At 47.8% G+C, this 20,969-nt stretch overlaps 1 protein-coding gene across 1 annotated transcript in view; it reads right to left on the bottom strand.

The window, feature by feature from the left end:
- Window positions 1-634: 634 nt before the first annotated feature.
- Window positions 635-20,969, bottom strand: part of shtn1 (shootin 1) — a 132,831-nt gene continuing 112,496 nt past the window's right edge. Inside the window, exon 17 of the mRNA XM_085994409.1 lies at window positions 635-1,663. The gene's annotated coding sequence lies outside the window, so the exon portion shown is untranslated. The remainder of the gene's footprint in view (window positions 1,664-20,969) is intronic.

Below are 20,969 nucleotides of genomic sequence, written 5' to 3'. Positions count from 1 at the left end.
GCTACATCATTAAATAAATTTAAAACAGAAATAGATAGTTTCCTAGAAGTAAAGGGAATTAAGGGTTACGGGGAGGAAATTGGACATGAGTCTAGGTTCGGAATGGTCATGGCCCTGTGGGTAGTGGAGCGGGCCCAGGGGCCGTGTAGCCTGGTTCTGTTCCTACTTCTTGTGTTCTAATTCTGTGTTAGATTTCAGGAGATGGTTTTATTCCTGTTCCTGGCTGGGGTGGAGATCGCCTTTACAGAAGGTAAGTACTGTAGAAAATATAGGGACAGAGTGATCTCCTGGAAGAGTTTCGATCGCCTAAATGGGTCGGAGAGGAATTTCCCAGATTTTTTCTCCCAAATTGGCCATTGGGTTTTTTATCTGGTTTTTCGCCTCTCCTGGGAGATCACATGGGTTCGGGTGGGATGGAGAGTGATAGAAGATTTGAGGTTAGGATCAGATCAGCCATGATCTTATTGAATGGTGGAGTAGGCTCGAGGGGCCGATTGGCCCACTCCTGCTCCTATTTCTTATGATGGGTACAGTTTCCCAAAACCTTCAGTACCTAACCCAAATGGCCATTCTGCATGAGTGTAGACAATTTTTACTTTGTGATAGTGTAAAATGGGTGATACTGAATCAGCAGTCGGTTTTACATCTCTTCCAATTTTTATTTCCATTGATATCATTTGACAAAGCCAAAATTACCCACTTAGTGTTGTAAAGCTATTTTATCATCGGGGACATGCTAATACAGTATGGCAAATTTGTCCACCAGCCTCCTTAGGATAGTATCAGTGAGCAGCAAGCGCGGTTGCAAGGGCAGCAAGATCGGCCAGCCAAGAGGCTGAGAGTGTCTCAGGTGAGCCTGGGACAGGTTGGAGGCAATCGGAAGAGGAGCGAGCGGTGGCCGGCAGTGGCCCGCGGTTTTAACGTGGAGCTGAGAAGAGCACACCTGCTCCTCCAGTCTCCACAGTAAGGTAAGTAAAACACTTTAAATTTGTCTTTTGGCTAGCAGCCTCCACTGGTAGCTTTAACCAGCAGACTGCTGGCTTAGCTGTTGTTTGCGTGAGAAAGCTGACCATAGCATGCATGGTGCAATTTCACAAAGGGGCCTAAAATAGACGTCGGTCATATTGCTTATGCAAAGGGGGGGCCTAATTTCAGGTGTGCGTGCTGGGCGACTACAGGGTGCACTAACCAATATTGCAGAAGCGCACTTCTGCTTCAGAATCAGCATGCGTACGTAGGTCACACGCCATATTGGGTCCTACAGCACCCGTTCTTCACCCGAATTACATCAATTTTCTAGACCTATAACTCCACCTGACACAGGATAATACAATTACAAACTAAGCTACTTAAATATTAGTTCAGATAAAAAGTAAGTGAATACAATTTTTCAGAAAACTACCTTCTATTGAGAGTTAACCACAATCCTAGAGATGAAACAGGTATAGAATGCACACACAAATTTAGAAGCTTTCCACAAATGTGGTTCCCTTTGTTATACGTAGTTGTACTTGGTGTTCTTCCACTGTTTATAAATTGTCAACGATGAGCTATATACCAACATCATCCTCTATGCAACCAAAAATGTTGTGACAAGTGAATAGAGTTGGAGTGGTTTGGTTGAAAAGATTTTCTTTCTTGGCATTTTGCCTGCATCTTTTACCTATAAAGAGGTGAAGGTTGATTTAATTATTTTTCTTAAACATTTCTACAAGATGCACAATAAACATGACAAAACTATACCATCAAATACATTTTTGGCCAGTTATTTTCCCCATTAGCCATTACCCCAAATCTAACAGCCCTCCTGTAACCCGAACATTGAAAACGCTGCTCCTTAGTTGAGCCATTTAAAAGAGAATACTTTTAAATATTCCATGATTTGAGAGAGTCTGGTAAACATATCCTCTAGGTACACCTGAAATATGAATATCATTCAAGGCACGGGTAGAAATTTGACGCCTGTAAAATGGTCGCAATGAGGCCCAATGTCATGGCCCCCAGTGACATTTTGAAATCGTCCAACTCGAAATTGGGTCAGGTCAGGCCATTTTTCAGGCGTTCCCTGCGGCTACCTAAAACAGGCGTTCGGCCCCTTACATATGTAATTGAGTTGCGGTGAGCTGGGCAAGTATTGGGCAGTGACCGCCAACTAAAGGTAACACACAAAAAAAAACTAAATTTACAGATAGTTAAGCATGCATAATAAAAATTATTTATACCCTCTGCTCATCTCCTGTGGAAGATAATTGCTGCAATGAGGAGTCATTTCCCCTTTATGTAAAATGGGAACATGCCAAAGAATGTCAGCCAATAATCACAGTTGGCAAACTGTACAGCAATACTCTACAATCATAGGCAAACCATGAAACTCTTACAGAGGTAGCAGGTAGCAATAGGAGACTGGGATGGGCTGGATTGAAAGAGAAAATTACCATGAAAAGGCTGATTGTTTTTACTATTATTCATTCAATAATAAAGCAGTGACATTGATTAATCCATTTTAAAGGGTGGGTATGCATTTCTTGGTAAAGATCTACAGGATATTAGTAAAATTTCAATTACACAGACCATGTACAACATGGGGAGGCAAAGAGGAGAAAGTAAATTCAACTGGAAGAATAATATTAATAGTATGGCCATCTCTAAAGGTAATTTTATTCTAATTTATACCGCTATTGGCATTGTGTGAATTAATATATATTCTGTAAATGTTAAAATAGCCAATTAATGCAATTGTACATACAGTGGCTTTATTTTCAAAATGTGACAAATTTCAAGAAATTCTAATTAATTTTCAGCACTGCTCCTGTAAGATATTTTGCTTATCCACAACAGAATTATTTATGGGGAAATTTTGCACGGATAGCTTTTAACTTACAGTAATATTGTGCCATAAGTCTAGCTCTTATCCAATTCTAACGCCTTTCTGAGGGATTTCCATACTATTCTATATTTAATGTTCATCATAGAAACATAGAAGGTAGGAGTAGGCCATTCGGCCCCTCGAGCCTGCTCCGCCATTCAGTGAGATCATGGCTGATCATCCAAACTCAGTACCCTGTCCCTGCTTTCTCCCCATATCCCTCGATCCCTTTAGCCTTAAGAAATATATCTAACTCCTTCTTGAATATATTTAATGAATTGGCCTCAACTGCCTTCTGTGGTAGAGAATTCCACAGGTTCACCACTCTCTGGGTGAAGAAATTCCTCTTCATCTCTGTCCTAAATGGCTTACCCCTTATCTTTAGACTGTGACCCCTGGTTTTGGACTCCCCCGCCATCTGGAACATCCTGCATCTAGTCCTGTTAGAATTTTATAAGTTTCAATGAGATCCCCTCTCATTCTTCTAAACTCCAGCGAGTATAAGCCGAATCGACCCAATCTCTCCTCATACGTCATTCCTGCCATCCCAGGTATCAGTCTGGTGAATCTTTGCTGCACTCCCTCCATGGCAAGAACATCCTTCCTCAGATAAGGCAACCAAAACTGCACACAATACTCAAGGTGTGGTCGCAGCAAGACATTCTTGCTCCTGTACTCGAATCCTCTCGCTACGAAGGCCAACATACCATTTGCCTTCTTAACCGCCTGCTGCACTTGCATGCTTACCTTCAGCGACTGGTGCACAAGGACACCCAGGTCTCGTTGCACTTCCCCTTCTCCCAATCTATTGCCGTTCAGATAATAATCTGCCTTCCTGTTTTTGCCACCAAAGTGGATAACCTCGCATTTATCCACATTATACTGCATCTGCCATGCACCTGCCCAATCATACAGTGGCTGGGGGATATTATTCATTTTCAAATCCACATTTACTGCAGTGCATGTATGTAGATCTAGTTTGTTCTGTTGTTTACTGGATAAATATGACGTACAATTGTCACATTGCATATTGTATGTCCTGAGGATAATTTGTAGAACACCTTTGATCTTGGGTGTTGAGACCTATCTTTTTTTAAGAATGGAGAGTGGCAGAGGCGATTTCCTGATACTTTAGTTTCCCACTTCACACGGCCTGTTTCAATGTGCCTGTAAAGACAGGGTTTGTTAGGGTCACCACTCAATCATGGAATCGTACAGCACAGAAGGAAGCTAGTTGGCCCATCATATCTGTGCTGGATCTTTGAATGAGATATCCAATTAGTCCACTCCCCCTACACTTTCCCCATGTCCCTGCAAATTTCTGCTTTTCAAGTATAAATCCAATTCCCTTTTGAGAGTTACTATTGAATCTGCTTACACAGCCGTTTCAGGCAGTGCATTCCAGATCATAACTCGCTGTGTAAAAAATAAAGTCCCCTTGAATTTTTTGCCAATTATCTTAAATCTGTGACCTCTGGTTACCAACCATCCTGCCAGTGGAAACAGGTTCTCCATATCATTTGAACACCTCTATTAAGTCTCCCCTTAATCTTATCTGTTCTAAGGAGTACAATACCAGCTTCTATAATCTCTCCACATAACTGAAGTCTCTCATCCCTGGTACCATTCTAGTAAATCTCCTCTGCACCCTCTCCAAGGCCTTGGCATCCTTCCTAAAGCGTGGTGCCCAGAATTGGACACAATACTCCAGCTGAGGCCTAACCAATGATTTATAAAGGTTTAGCATAACTTCCTTACTTTTGTACTCTGTGCCTCTATTTATCAAGCCAATAATCTTGTATGCTTTTTTAACAGCCTGATCAACATCTTGCCACCATCAATGATTTGTGTATATGAATCCCAGGTCTCTTGGTTCCAGCACCCCTTTAAAATTGTATCATTTAATTTATAGTGTCTCTCTTCATTTTTTCTTCCATAATGCATCACTTCACACTTTTCTGCATTAAATTTCATCTGCCTGTTTCACCAGTCTGTCTTTGTCCTCCTGAAGTCTACTATATGCTCCTCACTATTTACTACATTTCCAAGCTTTGTGTCATCTGCAAACTTTGATATTATGACCCCTATACCCAAAGTCCAGGTTACTGATATACATCAAAAAGAGCAGTGGTTCTAATACTGACTCCTGGAGGACACAACTGTATACTTCCTTCCAGTCTGATAAACAACCATTCACCACTACTCTCTGTTTCTCTCTCTTAACCAGTTTTATATCCATGCTGTCACTGACCCATTAATCCCATGGGCTTCAATTTTGCTAACATCTATTGTGTGGCACTTTATCAAATGCCTTCTGAAGGTCCACATACACAAATTCCTTCTGAAGTCAACACTAGAGGACAATCCTGACAAACTAGAAGATATCACTGCAGCAATAACTTTGCAGCTGTGGCGTACCGATCACAGAAAGGACACAATCCGCTTTTCGGTCCGTAGACTATAAATCAGGCGTCATGCCTTTAAGAAGGATCACACCTTTAAGAAACTCGATCTGCAACATAGTTAAGCCCAGAGCGGGAGAGGAGCAGTCGAAGCTGTGGACTGGGGAAAGGCAGTCAGACTTGGTGTAGTCTCCGACACCATTTTTGTGTTCAACATGCAGTCTCAACAATTAAACCTTTTCTGTTGAACCTCTCCGAGTTCAGTATTTTTTGCTAGGAGTACGTAGACTCCTACATTGGTGACCCCGACGCTCAGGACGACTCCTAAGCGTAACCATGGCTGACACAAACGCAGTTTCTGTGAAGCTGCCGGAGTTCTGGGAGAACCTAGCCACCGCCTGGTTCCTTCAAGCCGAATCGCAATTCCGACTCCGCGGCATCACCGCCGACGCAACGATGTACGACTACCTCCTCGCCTCCCTGGGCAGCTCCACAATCACGAAAGTCTGGACAACACTACAAAACCCTTCTTGGAAGGCAAGTACGCACATCTCAAGGCCGCGCTCCTTAAAAAATTCACAGCCTCCCAATTCGTGCGCAACTGCCAGCTCCTCGACCTCCCGGGCCTCGGTGACTCCACGCCGTCAGACTTGCTCTCACACATGCTTGCTCTGACCGATGAGGAACCGCCCGGCTCCCTCTTCCGCATGCGCTTTATCCGCCAACTACCTCCCAGCATCCGCCCAGCGATCGTGGCGTCCAGCCTCACAGACCTCGAGGCCCTGGCCGACGAAGCCGATAAGCTCCTGTCCGCCGGCTCCAACCACGCCGTCACCCCCGACCTGGCCTCCGCAGCGTCAGCGCGCGCTCCACCCTCTATCGCGCGGCCACACAGCTCGGCCACGAGGCCCCCCAGGCCCTCCGACCCAGGGCTACTGCTACTTCCATACCCGGTTCAGCGCACGGGCACGCCGCTGCAGCCATCCCTGCAAGTTTCCAACCGCCCCCACACCGGCCTACACGATGGCCGTGGGGCAAGCAGGTGCGCTGCTGTACGTTACGGACAGCGCCTCCGGACGCCGTTTCCTATGCGACACGGGCGCGCAGCGCAGCATCATCCCCGCGGCCGCGGCCCTGCGCTGGCTGCCGCCAACGGCACCGACATCCGGACGTACGGCACCCGCACCGTCACCATCGACCTTGCAGGCCGCCGCTACCACTGGGAGTTTATCACCGCCAAGGTGCTCTCCCCGCTCCTCGGTGCGGATTTCCTGTGCGCCCACGGCCTGTTGGTCGACAAGCCTCGGCGCCGCCTCGTGGACATGAACACCATGTCAACTATCCCGGGCGCCATGGCCCCCCCCCCCCAACCCGCCGAAATGGCATGGCAGTGCCGCGCCCGCTCAACGGACGACTACTCAGCACTCCTGGCTGAGTTCCCAGCCCTCACCAACCCGACCTTCTCCGCGAAAGTTGCTAAGCACGGGGTAGAACACTTCATCCCCACCACAAGCCCACCGGTGTATGCCCACGCCCGCAGGCTGGACCCGGCCAAGCTGGAGATCGCGCGGGCCGAGTTCGCCACAATGGAACAGCTTGGCATCATCCGCCGCTCCAACAGCCCCTGGGCCTCCCCACTCCACATCGTCACCAAACCCGACGGGGGATGGCGCCACTGCGGGGACTACCGGCGCCTAAACGATGCCACCACGCCGGATCGGTACCCCATACCGCACATTCAAGACTTCTCGGCTAGACTGGCCGGCTGCTCAGTCTTCTCCAAAGTCGACCTGGTGCGCGGTTACCATCAGGTGCCAGTCCACCCCACGGACATTCCCAAGACGGCCATAATCACCCCTTTTGGGCTATTCGAGTTCCTCCGAATGCCCTTCAGCCTCAAAGACGCGGCCCAGGCCTTCCAGCGGCTCATGGACTCAGTCCTCTGGGACCTGAAGTTCCTCTTTGTCTACCTGGATGACATCCTGGTAGCTAGTTCCTCCAAGCAGGAACACATCGAGCACCTCCGCACCCTGTTTCAGCGGCTCAGTGAGCACGGGCTCATCATCAGCCCAGCCAAGTGCCAATTCGGCCTCAGCAGGATCGAATTCCTCGGCCACCACATCACGCAGGATGGAGCCATTCCCCTGCCCACCAAGCTGCAAGCCGTCCAGCAGTTCCCCCGGCCTACCACCATCAAAGGCCTCCAGGAGTTCTTGGGGATGATCAACTTTTACAACCGCTTCATTCCCGGAGCGGCCTCCCTCATGCGGCCCCTATACGAAGCCCTCCGGGGTAAGAAAGACAGAATGGCGATCGAGTGGTCGGCGGACATGTTGACCGCTTTTGACTCGACCAAAAAGGCGCTCGCCGACACCACCATGCTCGCTCACCCACAGCCCAACGCCAGGGTGGCCCTCACCACGGACGCCTCCGACCACGCGGTCGGCGCCGTGTACGAATAGTGGGTCGACGGGGCCTGGCAACCGCTGGCCTTTTTCAGCCGCCAACTGCGCCCCCCCGGAGGCCAAATACAGCGCTTTTGACCGCGAGCTCCTCGCACTGTACCTGGCAGTCCGCCATTTTAGATTTCTTCTGGAGGGCCGCCCCTTCACCGCGTTTGTCGACCACAAACCCCTGACATTCGCAATGGCAAAATCTGCGGACCCGTGGTCAGCCAGGCAACAACGCCAGCTCGCCGCAGTGTCCGAATTCACCACGGACATCCGGCACGTCTCCGGTCGAGACAACGTGGTGGCCGACTGCCTATCCCGCCCCGCCGTCCACCGCGCCCACCTGGCAGTGGACTATGCTCAACTGGCAGCGGAGCAACGCACCGACCCCGATCTGCTCTCCGCGCCCACAATCCTCCCAGGGCTGCAACTGACCGACGTCGCCTGCGGCCCATCCGCCATCACAGTCAAATGCGACACCTCCTTGGCGCAACCCCGCCCCGTAGTCCCGGCGTCCTGGCAAAAACGGGTGTTCGACATCGTCCACGGCCTCTCACACCCCGGCACCCGCGCGTCCATTAGACTGGTGGCCAACCGATTTGTCTGGCGCGGCCTGCGCAAAGATGTGCGCATCTGGTCCAGATCCTGCATAGCTTGCCAGCGTGCCAAAATCCACCAGCACGTCAAAGCCCCACTCGAGGATTTCACCGTGCCAGAAAGAAGGTTTGACCACGTCCACATCGACCTCGTCGGCCCCCTGCCGCCATCACAAGGTCACACGCACCTGCTGACAATCGTGGACCGTACCACCCGCTGGCCTGAGGCCATTCCACTGACGTCCACCACCACCGCCAACATCGCGAGGGCGTTCATCGGTACCTGGGTCGCTCGGTTCGGCGTCCCCTCCGACATGACGTCGGATAGAGGCCCGCAGTTCACCTCTGATCTGTGGGCCGCCATCGCCCGAAACCTCGGGGTGGCCGTTCACCGCACCACGGCTTACCACCCCCAAGCCAATGGACTGCGAGCGATTCCACAGGTCCATGAAGGCGTCCCTCCGCGCCAGCCTCGAGGACGAGGCTTGGATCGACCGCCTCCTGTGGGTGCTACTTGGCCTACGCTCCGCGGTCAAGGAAGACCTGCAAGCCTCGGCGGCGGAACTCGTGTACAGCCAGCCGCTGCGCGTACCCGGAGAGTTCCTGCCCACCGCCACGACCCCCTGGTCGGCTGACCAGCAACGCCGCGCTTTCGCCAACCGAGCACAACAGTTCGCTCCGGTACCCACCGGCCAGCACGGCGAACCAGCAACCCGCGTACCACCTAGCCTGCACATGGCCAAATTTGTTTTCGTGCGCCATGACGCCCACCGAGGACCTCTACGGCCCCCATACGACGGACCCTACAAGGTACTCCAGACGGGGAACAAGTTCTTCCTCCTCGAAGTGGGCGGCAGAACTGACAAGGTGTCGGTCGACCAGCTCAAGCTGGCGCACCTAGAGCCCGACGAACCCGTTCAAGTGGGCCAACCCCCACCACGGGGCAGACCGCCTAAGAGCCTGACGCGTCCGACCGCCCCGCTCCCGACACCAACCGCCAAGAGCCGTTCCGGCCGTGCCATCAAGCCACCACGCCGGTTCGTACACTCCCTACTAACGGATTCTGGGGGGGAGCTGTGTGGCGTACCGATCACAGAAAGGACACAATCCGTTTTTCGGTCCGTAGACTATAAATCAGGCGTCATGCCTTTAAGAAACTCGATCTGCAACATAGTTAAGCCCAGAGCGGGGGAGGAGCAGTCGAAGCTGTGGACTGGGGAAAGGCAGTCAGACTTGGTGTAGTCTCTGACGCCATTTTTGTGTTCAACATGCAGTCTCAACAATTAAACCTTTTCTGTTGAACCTCTCCGAGTTCAGTATTTTTTGCTAGGAGTACGTAGACTCCTACACAGCCAGCAATAGTAGTATTCAAAGCTAGTAAAGATGCATTTACCTAAATGGCTGAGTTATCTGTTTCACTAAAAGACCTGTTCACCTGTACAATGCAGTGGCCCAATACACCATCCTCAACATTATCCTCTGTCCTCATCTGAGAATGGGGCAAGTACAGAGGCAGGCATCGTTGCATCGGTGGAAATAAGCAGCCTTAGTGAAAGGATATCAGGGTTCAATAAGACATTGGGCCAGAATTTACTGTAAAAATAATGGTGAGACTAATGGTGCTCACCATTATTTATGTGTAAATTGGACAGTAACTTCAGGCGAGCACCTCTGTGGCACTGAAAATTAACTTTTACAACATTCCTTCAGATTTTAATTGTTGTTGGAAATTTCTTTTTTTTAATGTAAATTAATGGTCCAGATTTTGCTGTACTATTAACGCGAAGCTGTCAGTGCTCGCCGTTATTACAGGGTAAAACTGATAGCAACTTCTGGCGTCCGCACATCCAGTTAAACGCAGAAATCTGGAAGTTGCTGTCAGTGATACCCTGCTCCACCACAGGATGCGCTGTTGCAGTCTTCACCAATGGAATCTGCAGAGAGATCACTAATAGCATGAACTTTCACCCACTAGTACCACTAAAGACCGATGAAAAAGTTAGGTCTTGTACAATCGGGAGTAACTGAGTTTTTAATGGCGTAATAAGTGATAATTACTGCTGAACAACTTCTCTGGTCTGAAAAATTAATTTTATAAGAGCACATTTCTAAAAAAATAAAAATTGTGTTTTTTTAGTTTTTCTGTTTTGCTCATATGTTTCTCCCTTAATCCCAAGTGTATTTCCCAATCTTTATTTTGCTTTCTATACAATGAATTAAATGTAATTTATATTTCCTATTTTTTTACTTCCTGCTTTGCAGTCTACATGTCTGTGAGGATTCTTCAATCTGATTGGTTGAAGAGCCTCCCTGCTACTTTATGCTGCTCACAGACGCCACAGATCCCCTGGACATGATGCTGCATTGGATAAGATGCCCAAAAACTAGAAACCTCCACTGACAAGCCCGAGAAAGGTCTCTGGGCAACTGTGAGGTGAACGGCAGCCATTCCGTAAACGCTCACGGCAAAATCCGGGCCAATGTTTTCTTTCAACTTTTTATTTGTCTCTTTTTTCTTTCTCTCTTAATCCATTCTTTCTCTCCCTTTATTTTGCTTTCTGTATCTGATTTGACATTGAATTCACTATTCTAACTTACACTTCCTGGTTCAGACTGCGCTGTGTAACCCTCAATCTGATTGGTTAAAAAGACACAGTTGCTTGCCCTGTTTGGATCTACAACTTCCAGTGCAAAAGGTCATAGAAATTAAATGGGCAAGGGCAAGTCCAACGAATGATGGGTGCTGTTCGGTTGACAGCTACTGTAAATTCTGGCCCATTGAGTTTGCTGGAGGAGGGGATGGAGTTGGAGGTACAGAGTTCTTGGCAAGAGCAGAACAGGATGGTTCCAGTCTTGCTGGTGTTTATTTAGAAACACTGACTGCTTGTCCAACATAGGCTTCGATGTCAATCCAATCTTAAAGCACAGTGGTGATTGTGGAGTCAAGGGTGGTGGTAGGAATTTCCAGAGAGGCGGATATGGGTCTCATCAGCACAGATGTGGAAGTTGACCCCATGGCTAGGATAATATCACTGAGGGTTCACATATAAATGACGATAAAGAGGATGGGTGTGCAAGGGCAGGAAGAGATCCCTTTTAGAGATGTGCTGGGTACCTTGGAACAGATAGGAGTGGAATCAAGGGAAGGCAGTGCCATGGAGATGAATAATGAAGGAGAAGCAATGGAGGAGGATGGAATGATCTATTGAACACTGCAGAGAGGCCAAAGTGGAATTGCATCACAGCTGCAGTCAGAAAGGAAATGTCCTTGATGACTTTGACCAGGATAACCTCAATGCTGTGGATAGGGGAATCCAGAATGAAGAGATTTAGGAATGGAGAGGTTAGCACAGAGGTGAGTGATGATAATGTGTTCAAGGACTTTAGAAAGGAAGATGCTCAAGATGTAGAGACAGAGGGAGCAGAAGGGGTTGATAATGGCACCTTTGAATGGGAGGATAAGAATACCTCTGCAAAGGGAGTTGTCAATAATGTTGGTGAACATTGGGGCAAGCAACGGTAAGAGTATGATCAGGAGTTTGGTCAAAGGAGGTTAAAGAAGCAGGTGGTGGATTTCATTAAGTAAATTAATCTGCTATGGACTGGGGGATATGCTACAGATATGGGGTCAGGGTATGTGTTAGGCAAGGATTGGGATGGGAGGAGCAGTACAGAGCAGCTGAACAGAGGGCCGGATTTTGTTCTCAGCGGTGAACGGTGTTGGAAATTCATTACACTTGCACTTGTCCACTGACTTTCCATGGGATTTTGCATTAGAACATACTGTAAATTAGAGAGCCAGAACAGTGCAGTGCCCTCTACAGGGGATCTGGGACCTGTGTGACTAGGACACACAACTCTGCATCTCCTTAACCAAACAGATTGAAGAATCATTAATGAGCAGCCCAGAGTATGAACCAGGAAGTGTCAGTTAGAATAGTCAAATCATGTACAGAAAGTGAAATAAAGAGGGAAAGAAAAAATGGGATAAGGAGAGAGATATAAAAGAGACAAAGAAAAATTTAAAAGCATTTTTACTTAAATTATTTTATTTTTTATAAATTTCAAAAATCAATTAAAATCTTAAGGAATGAGACTCCACACTTGTAAAAGTTCATTTTCAGTGCCAGAGAGGTTGTTTGGCACTGTGGCTGCAATGTGTACCATCTACAAGTTGCACTGCAGCAACTTGCCAAGGCTTTTTGACAGCACCTCCCAAACCCACGACCTCTACCACCTAGAAGGACAAGGGCAGCAGGCACATGGGAACACCATCACCTCTAAGTTCCCCTCCAAGTCACACATCATCCTGACTTGGAAGTACATCGGCCATTCCTTCACTGTCCTTGGGTCAAAATCTCCCACCCTAACAGCACTATGGGAGTACCTTCACCTCACGGACTGCAGCGGTTCAAGAAGGCGGCTCACCGCCACCTTCTCAAGGGCAATTAGGGATGGGCAATAAATGCTGGCCTCATCAGTGATGCCCACATCCCAGGAACGAATTTTTTAAAAATTAAGACTTACCACGTCGTTAAAAAGAGTACTTACACTGGCATGGATAAGTCCTAACTTTTTCTAGTGAGTTTAATGGGTTTCTGTCATGCAAGTACGGCAACTTCACGCCATTGCATGTATTTGAATGCCAAGTCTCTCGGCGAGATACTGGTATCGCACAGCTTCTGGAGGAGCAGGGCAACTCGGACAGCAACTTCTTGATTTCTGCATTTAACTGCACATGTGCAGTCGCCAGAAGTTGCAGTCCGATTTACACTTTACAGGAAACTTTCGATTTACCAGCACCTAAATAACTGGAAATCTTGGTTAACCGGCAAAATTCAGGAGTAGGTTCAGGTAATTTTTATTACTTGCCTTCCTCCATTTGTTGCTGTGCAAGGGTGTGGCTGCAGCTGTTGCTAAGCTACAGAGACACTTGCAACTTGTGGTCATTGTTCTGAAGCCAACAGGGTTTGTTGCTTTATATGGAGCTCTCAGCTCCGTATCTTTTACTACAGCGTTCGGTTATCCGGAATTTTTGATGAACCAGCACCACGTCGGTCCTGTGCGTGCCAGATAAAAAAAAGTTTCCTGTAATAACAGTAAGAGCTGTTAGCCTCACCATTCTTTCTATAGCAAAATCCGGCCCATTGGCTCAGAAACTAATCCGTATTCATCTGATTTGTCCAGGATTACTAATATCCATTATAAAAATCTGGCCCATTGTCTCAGAAACTAATCCGTGTTCATCTGATTTGTCCAGGATTACTAATATCCATTATAATCAGGACAGTGACCACCAGTGCTTGCTCAGTGACAGCTACTCTAAATCTTAATTTAAAAAACAATGTTCTCATATAGTTGTTTGTCAGTTTTGTTGATCAGTTAGCTGAATAATTTCTGATGTAGAATAGTTACCATAAACAGTAAATATGAAAACTGCAGATTATTGACCACAGATTTTGATTAAGAGCTCAAACACCAGAAAAAGTAATATACACCATTTAAGCAGCATGCTGAAGAATGGTTCCAGGAACAGTCCAATCATGATTCATTTATTGACACTTCTTGCAATTTCAATTCAAGTTAAGCTGGAAAAAAATGCCCAGATAAACTGATATTCCATTCCACTATAAGTGATAATACATGCATTACTTTTAATATATGTTTGATGTGGAAATAGAGTTTTTGAATGATTTACTCAATTACCCACAGACTATCCCTGCTTTAAGTACAATGCACTTTTTGTTTTGCTTGCATTATAGTACAAATTGTGGGTAAATATGGCACTTAGCCATTGCTGAGAAAATGCTACACATTTGGAGAATCAAATCCCAACTATATTCTCACAGCAGGGAGCTTGCATTAGTGCATGGCAGTAATCCAGGTATTGATGGATTGCCAAAATAGGCCTTAATAAATGCTTTCAGCTACCATTTCTGATTGAAAATGATAGACCTAAACTATAATTCATCTACAAGAAATGAAAATATAATCATCACTGCTGCCTTCAAAGACAATGCTGGTCTTGTTATGCTAAAAATTAAATGCAATCATCATGATAAATATCCATGTTACTGTATATTCTGGCAAGCAACAATCTTTCATGTAATATTTTTGAATATGAATGTGGCTTTTTATTATAAAAGGCACTGAATGATAACATAAATAGCTCTTTATTTCTCTTCAGCTTTGGTAATGTAGACAAAATAGCCAAATCATCAACAGTTACAGCTGTCATCAGATTAGAGTACAAACCTTGTCTGATCACAATTATTCAGTTATATTTAGAATGCTTTTAGACTACTCTTCGGTTTAATCAAATATTTTGTACAAACAAATGCAAAAGAAATATAGGTCGGAAAATAATCTGATGGCTCAAGAGGTAAAGTCACCATCTTTGAGCCATGCAGAACAGTAAGGTTGCATGCTCAATCCCCTGTTTATGCTAAGTTGGTTGATCTCGCCGAGGGTTGTGGCAGGTTTGCTACAATGTACTATGACAGCCTTGGTTAGGAAAGGGAGAATTAAAAAAAAAATCAGCCAAGGTTCCTGATCACTGTGTTACTGCTGGAAGTACATGTACATGGCTGCTGGCTGAAGAAAGGATCGGGCTAAGCTACAATGTCCTCTACAATCAAACAAAGAGTGATTGCCAGCTGTGGAACCACACTCCGGTGTGGAATTCAAAGCCTTCAGGTGGGGAGGGGCATAAAAGGGAGAAAATAATAAAAACAAAACAGAGAAGCCATCAGAAACAGGAGTTTTAATCAGACAACCACAGCTATTTGGCTCAAAGTAGGTGTCTAAGTCTATTTTAATTTCCCAAAAGACATTTTACCTTCAGATAAATTCAGCTCCAAAATAACTAGTATATCTTGTTTAAGTAAAACAATTGAATGGTTCTCAGTTCTGAAGAAGAGTCCACACCAGAAATGTAAGCTTGACTGTTCTCTGGTGCTGATTTTCTAGTGTATCCAACATTTTCTGATTTTGTTTGATTTTCAGAATTTGTTTTAATTCTAATTGTTGTTCTTGTAGTTCTGAAAAAGTCTTTACCTCAATAACTGTTCCTGAGTTTTTGTCTAAACTAAACGGAAACATTTCAAGATTTCAAATCTTGGGTTTTTTCCCTACGTCAAACACTCCCACATTTTCCCACAATCCTGTCAAGATTGTAATTTCATATGATTGGCCCTTTAATCTTGAGTAGACACTAGCAATATAAAGCATTTTAGTGTAACTATTGAAAACATTCTGTAGAAGTGTTGAAATTATATATACAGCAAATAGAATGTTGAACTATATAGCCAAGCAGTAGTGTACAATTCATAGGGAGTCATGCTAAACCTGAATAGCCCTCTAGTCAGAGAACATATTCAGTACTATATCCAGTTCTGGTTACTGAGACACGAGGGATACACTCAAGTACTGGAGACCATTTGGAGAAGAGCCATGAGGCCGATCCTGATTGTCAGAGATCTGAGGTATGAAGACATATAAAAGAAACCTGGGCTTCACAGCCTGTAAAGGAGGCAGCTGAGAGGTGATCGTACAGCGGTGTGCAAGACAGTAAACTATGGAAAAGGTATCTCAAAAATTACTTCAAATTAAATTACAAGAGTAGGACATGAGTTCAAACTAGTAAAAGACATATTTGAGGGGGATGTCAGGAAGTTCTTCTGCACACAAAAAAATCATCAACACATTGAATGGATTTCTTGGTATAATAATGGGGGTAAACACCCTGGTATGGCGGAACCACCAGAGGATTACAGACAATTGTATATAATTCCTTTTATAGCAATGTAGTACAGCTGGGGGCTGAACCTTCAATGTATCTGTTAACTGTACTAGGGCTTCGTTCCTGCACTCCGCGTGATGACGTCATGCCGTCCGTCACGTGCTCTCTCAACGGCAGGCATGACGTCAGAGCTCGGAACCTTCTAGTAGTAGAGCTCGGAACCTGCTAGCAGTTGAGCACGGAACCTTCTAGCAGTTCCAGAGGGGCTTTCAAGCAGACCAGACCTATTTGCATTGTATCTTACAGTTTCCTGTACAGCTTAGTTTGTTCATTAAATTTTATTGTTTTTGATTTTCTGAGTCGATCTCAATTCTTCGGCTAGGAACCCCAGTTCCTACATTGGTGACCCCGATTTCTTCGAACAATTTTCGTTGAAGTTACATCATGGACACGAATGCCATCACCCTCAAACTGCCGCAATTTTGGGAGCAACAACCGGCCGCGTGGTTTTTCCAGGCGGAAGCCCAATTTGCAATCCGGGGAGTAGCAGCAGATTCGACCAGTTATTATGATGTGGTCTCCGCCCTCGACAGCACCACGGCCTCACGGGTCATCAGCCTCCTCGAGAGTCCACCGAACGATGGCAAGTACGAAGCTTTAAAAGCACGTTTACTGCAGATTTTCGGTCTGTCCAAGTCGGAACGCGCTCACAGACTTATCTCCATGCCCGGCCTCGGGGACTCAAAACCCTCAGAGCTCATGAGCCAAATGCTCACGCTTTTGGGCTCGGAATCGCAATGTTTTCTGTTCCGCGAGCTGTTTCTCTGTCAACTACCAGAGCCAGTACAGACAGCCTTGGCCAATTCCGCGATCACGGATTGTGCTGAACTCGCCGTGGAAGTGGATAAAATATTCACCATCTCACAACAATCTTGTGCAGCCACGAGGCGCCAAAACTATGCTGAACTCGCCGCAGAGGCGGATAAAATATGCTCCTGCACACAGCCATGTTGTGCAGCCACGAGGCGCCCATCCCCCACAAGAGCGAATCCGACTCCTCCTCCTGCAGGCTGGTGTGCATACCACGCTCGTTTCGGCGCGAAGGCCAGAAATTGCCGTCTGCCCTGCAGTTTCTCACCAAAAAAAAAACCTACCTCAAACCAGCGGTTTCTGAGAAGATCAATAAGGCCTAAGGGACGCGCCGGAGTTGCGATGGCCGTCGGGTCCGCAGGGAAACTCCTATACATTACAGACTCCCTGTCAGGGCGACGTTTTCTCTGTGATACTGGCTCCCAGTGCAGTATCCTACCAGCGTCGAAGCTAGATCTTCAATCCGGCGGACAAGGTCCCCTCCTCGAGGCAGCCAATGCTGCGGTCATTCGCACGTTCGGAAAGCGTAGGGTCCAGTTGAGTTTTGGCGGCCAACGTTTTGTTTGGGAGTTCATCACGGCGAAAGTCTCACAGGCCATCCTGGGGGCAGATTTCTTCTGCGCAAACGGGTTTCTCGTCGACGTCCGACACTGCCGGCTAATCAGTGCCTCCACTTTTCACTCGGTCCCCTGCCACCGAAGCACCGCGATGTCTTGGTCAGTTGCCTGTGCAGTCCCATCTCCAAATGAGTTCTCTCGTCTTCTCAGCGAGTTCTCTGAGCTCACCAGGCCCACATTTTCTTCTTCAGTCGCGAGGCACAGTGTGGCGCACCACATTACCACGACAGGATCCCCCGTTTATGCGAGAGCTCGAAGATTGGAACCTAGTAAACTCGCGGCCGCCAAGGCGGAGTTCCATACAATGGAACGCCTGGGTTATTCGATGTTCGAATAGTCCTTGGTCCTCGCCATTACACATTGTTCCTAAGCCAGGCAGTGGATGGTGACCATGCGGCGACTACAGACACCTGAATGAGGCTACCACACCGGATCGGTACCCAATTCCTCACATTCAGGATTTTTCGGCCCATCTGGCAGGGAATTCCATCTTTTCCAAAGTAGACCTCGTCCGAGGCTATCGGCAAGTGCCCGTGCATCCTCAGGACGTCCCCAAAACTGCCGTCATCACACCTTTCGGGCTCTTTGAGTTCCTTCGTATGCTGTTTGGGCTGAAGAATGCAGCACAAGCTTTCCAACGTCTCATGGATTCCGTGTTGCGCGATCTGCCGTTCATCTTCATCTACCTAGATGACATCCTTGTTGCCAGTAACAGCACGAAAGAACACATCATGCACTTGCGTGCCCTTTTTTTCTCGTCTCAGCCAACATGGCCTTATTATCAACCCGGCCAAGTGCCAGTTTGGGTTGCACAGCATTGATTTTCTGGGACACAGAATCACCTCAGAAGGTGCCATCCCGCTGGCCACGAAGGTGGAAGCAGTCACCTCGTTCCCTCTTCCTCAGACCGTCAGGGCCCTCAAGGAATTTCTGGGAATGGTCAATTTTTATCATCGGTTCGTCCCCAAGGCGGCATTGTTGATGCAACCTTTGTACGAGGCCCTCAGAGATAAATCGGGCAAAGACCTGATCGATTGGACACCCCAGATGGACCAGGCTTTCCTCGACACTAAGAACGCTTTGGCTGCTGTGACCATGTTGGCACATCCCCTTCCGGGCGCAACCATTGCCCTTACCACCGACGCATCTGATTATGCCATCGGGGCAGTACAGGAGCAGTGGGTCGATGGCACATGGCAACCACTGGCTTTCTTCAGCCGCCAATTGCGGAAGAACGAACGCAAGTATAGTACTTTTAATAGGGAGTTGTTGGCATTGTTTCTGGCCATCTGCCATTTTCGCTTCCTACTGGAAGGACGCCCATTCACGGCTTTTGTAGACCACAAGCCACTTACTTTTGCTATGGCCAAGACAGCGGAACCATGGTCGACACGGCAACGACGTCATCTTACGTACATATCTGAATTTTCAAACGACATACAACATGTCTCGGGCAAAGACAACCTGGTGGCGGATTGTCTCTCCCGCGCTCAGCTCCACGCAGTACACCTGGGAGTCGACTATGTTGGTTTGGCAAAAGAACAGAAGGCAGACCCTGAAGTGCAGGCATACCGGACCGCACCTTCCAGCTTACAAGTGGCTGATGTCAGTTTCCAGGCCGCAGGGACCACACTCCTGTGTGACATCTCGATGGGCGTCCCACGTCCAATCGTTCCAGTCGAATGGCGCAGGAGAATTTTTGACACTATCCACGGGTTGTCACACCCTGGTTGGTCCTCTCCCTTCCTCTCGCGGGTACACTCACCTCCTCACCGTGGTAGACCGCACCACCAGGTGGCCAGAGGCAATTCCTTTGGTTGCCACCACAGTGGCAGACGTCTCCAGAGCCTTCATCTCATCGTGGGTAGCTCGGTTCGGGGTACCGGCTGACATCTCCTCCAACCGGGGGCCTCAATTTACCTCTGAGCTTTGGAACGCCGTAGCTCAAGGTTTGGGTACCAAGCTTCATCGTACCACCGCCTACCATCCACAGGCGAACGGTCTGTGTGAAAGATTCCACAGGTCCCTTAAAGCCGCACTGCGTGCTAGTCTCCGTGGGCCTAGTTGCGTGGACAGGCTCCCTTGGGTGCTGCTCGGTCTTCGCACGGCGCCTAAGGACGACTTGCATTCTTCTTCAGCAGAGCTGGTTTACGGCCAACCACTCAGAGTGCCTGGCGATTTTCTTCCTCCTCGCACGGAACCCTGGTCCCCAGCTCAGCAGCTCGTCAGCCACCAGGAAGCGGCTAGGAATTTTATCCCAGTGCCTACGTCGCATCATGACCTGCAGCGCTCCCATGTCCCGGTGGATCTTAAGAGCGCAGAATACGTGTTCATTCGGCAGGATGCTCGCAAAAACCCGCTAAAACCCGCTCAAACCGCCTTACACAGGTCCGTTCCGCGTCATCTCGTCAGGTGACAAGTCCTTCACAGTCGACGTCGGCGGTAAGCCTGACCACATCTCCATCGACCGGTTGAAACCGGCGCATCTGGATCCGAGCGAACCAGTCGTCGCCGCTCAGCCGCCTCGTCGTGGTCGTCCACCGTCGACTGCCGGTCCAGTACAGCCACAGTCATCCGCCGAGTCGCCAGTGGCCGCCTCACCGGGTTGACCACAGCCGGCCTCCTCTTCTCCTCCGCCTGCGGCGTCATCCCAACCACAGCCAACAGCCAGTTCGTCTTCTAGCGCTCCGTTCCAGCTGCTGGGGTATCGCAGTCGGTCGGACAGACTCGTCAGACCCCCTTCTCGCCTTACCTTCTCTGTTAAAAGCAATTCTGGGGGGGCTCATGTGGTGGAACCACCAGAGGATTACGGACAATTGTATATAATTCCTTTTACAGCAATGTAGTACAGCTGGGGGCTGCACCTTTAATGTATGTGTTAACTGTACTAGGGCTTCTTTCCTGTACTCCACGTGATGACGTCATGCCGTCCGTCACGTGATCTCTCAACGGCGGGAATGACGTGATGACGTCAGAGCTCGGAACCTTCTAGCAGTAGAGCTCAGAACCTGCTAGCAGTTGAGCTTGGAACCTGCTAGCAGTTGAGCTCAGAACCTTCTAGCAGTTTCCAGAGAAGCTTTCAAGCAGACCAGACCTATTTGCATTGTATCTTACAGTTTCCTGTACAGCTTCGTTTGTTCATTAAATTTTATTGTTTTTGATTTTCTGAGTCGATCTCAATTCTTCGGCTAGGAACCCCAGTTCCTACACTGGAATCATTTAGTAAACATATTGGAAGGACTGTCGGGTCTTTCTAGATGGATGAACTACAATGAATTGAATGGCCTACCTCATTCATATTTATCTTGTGATCTTATAATATGATGAGCACGCCACCAATACCAGGCACAAATAACAATGGAAACTGGAGCCTTACAATGCATGTGATTCAGAAGCTTGATACCGCGCCATCCTATTTGACCTCAAA

Source organism: Somniosus microcephalus, chromosome 8 (genome assembly GCF_052327205.1).
Source record: "Somniosus microcephalus isolate GS21.2 chromosome 8, FLI_Smic_1.0, whole genome shotgun sequence".
NCBI lineage: Eukaryota > Metazoa > Chordata > Chondrichthyes > Squaliformes > Somniosidae > Somniosus > Somniosus microcephalus.
This window is presented reverse-complemented; position numbering and strand designations above follow the sequence as displayed.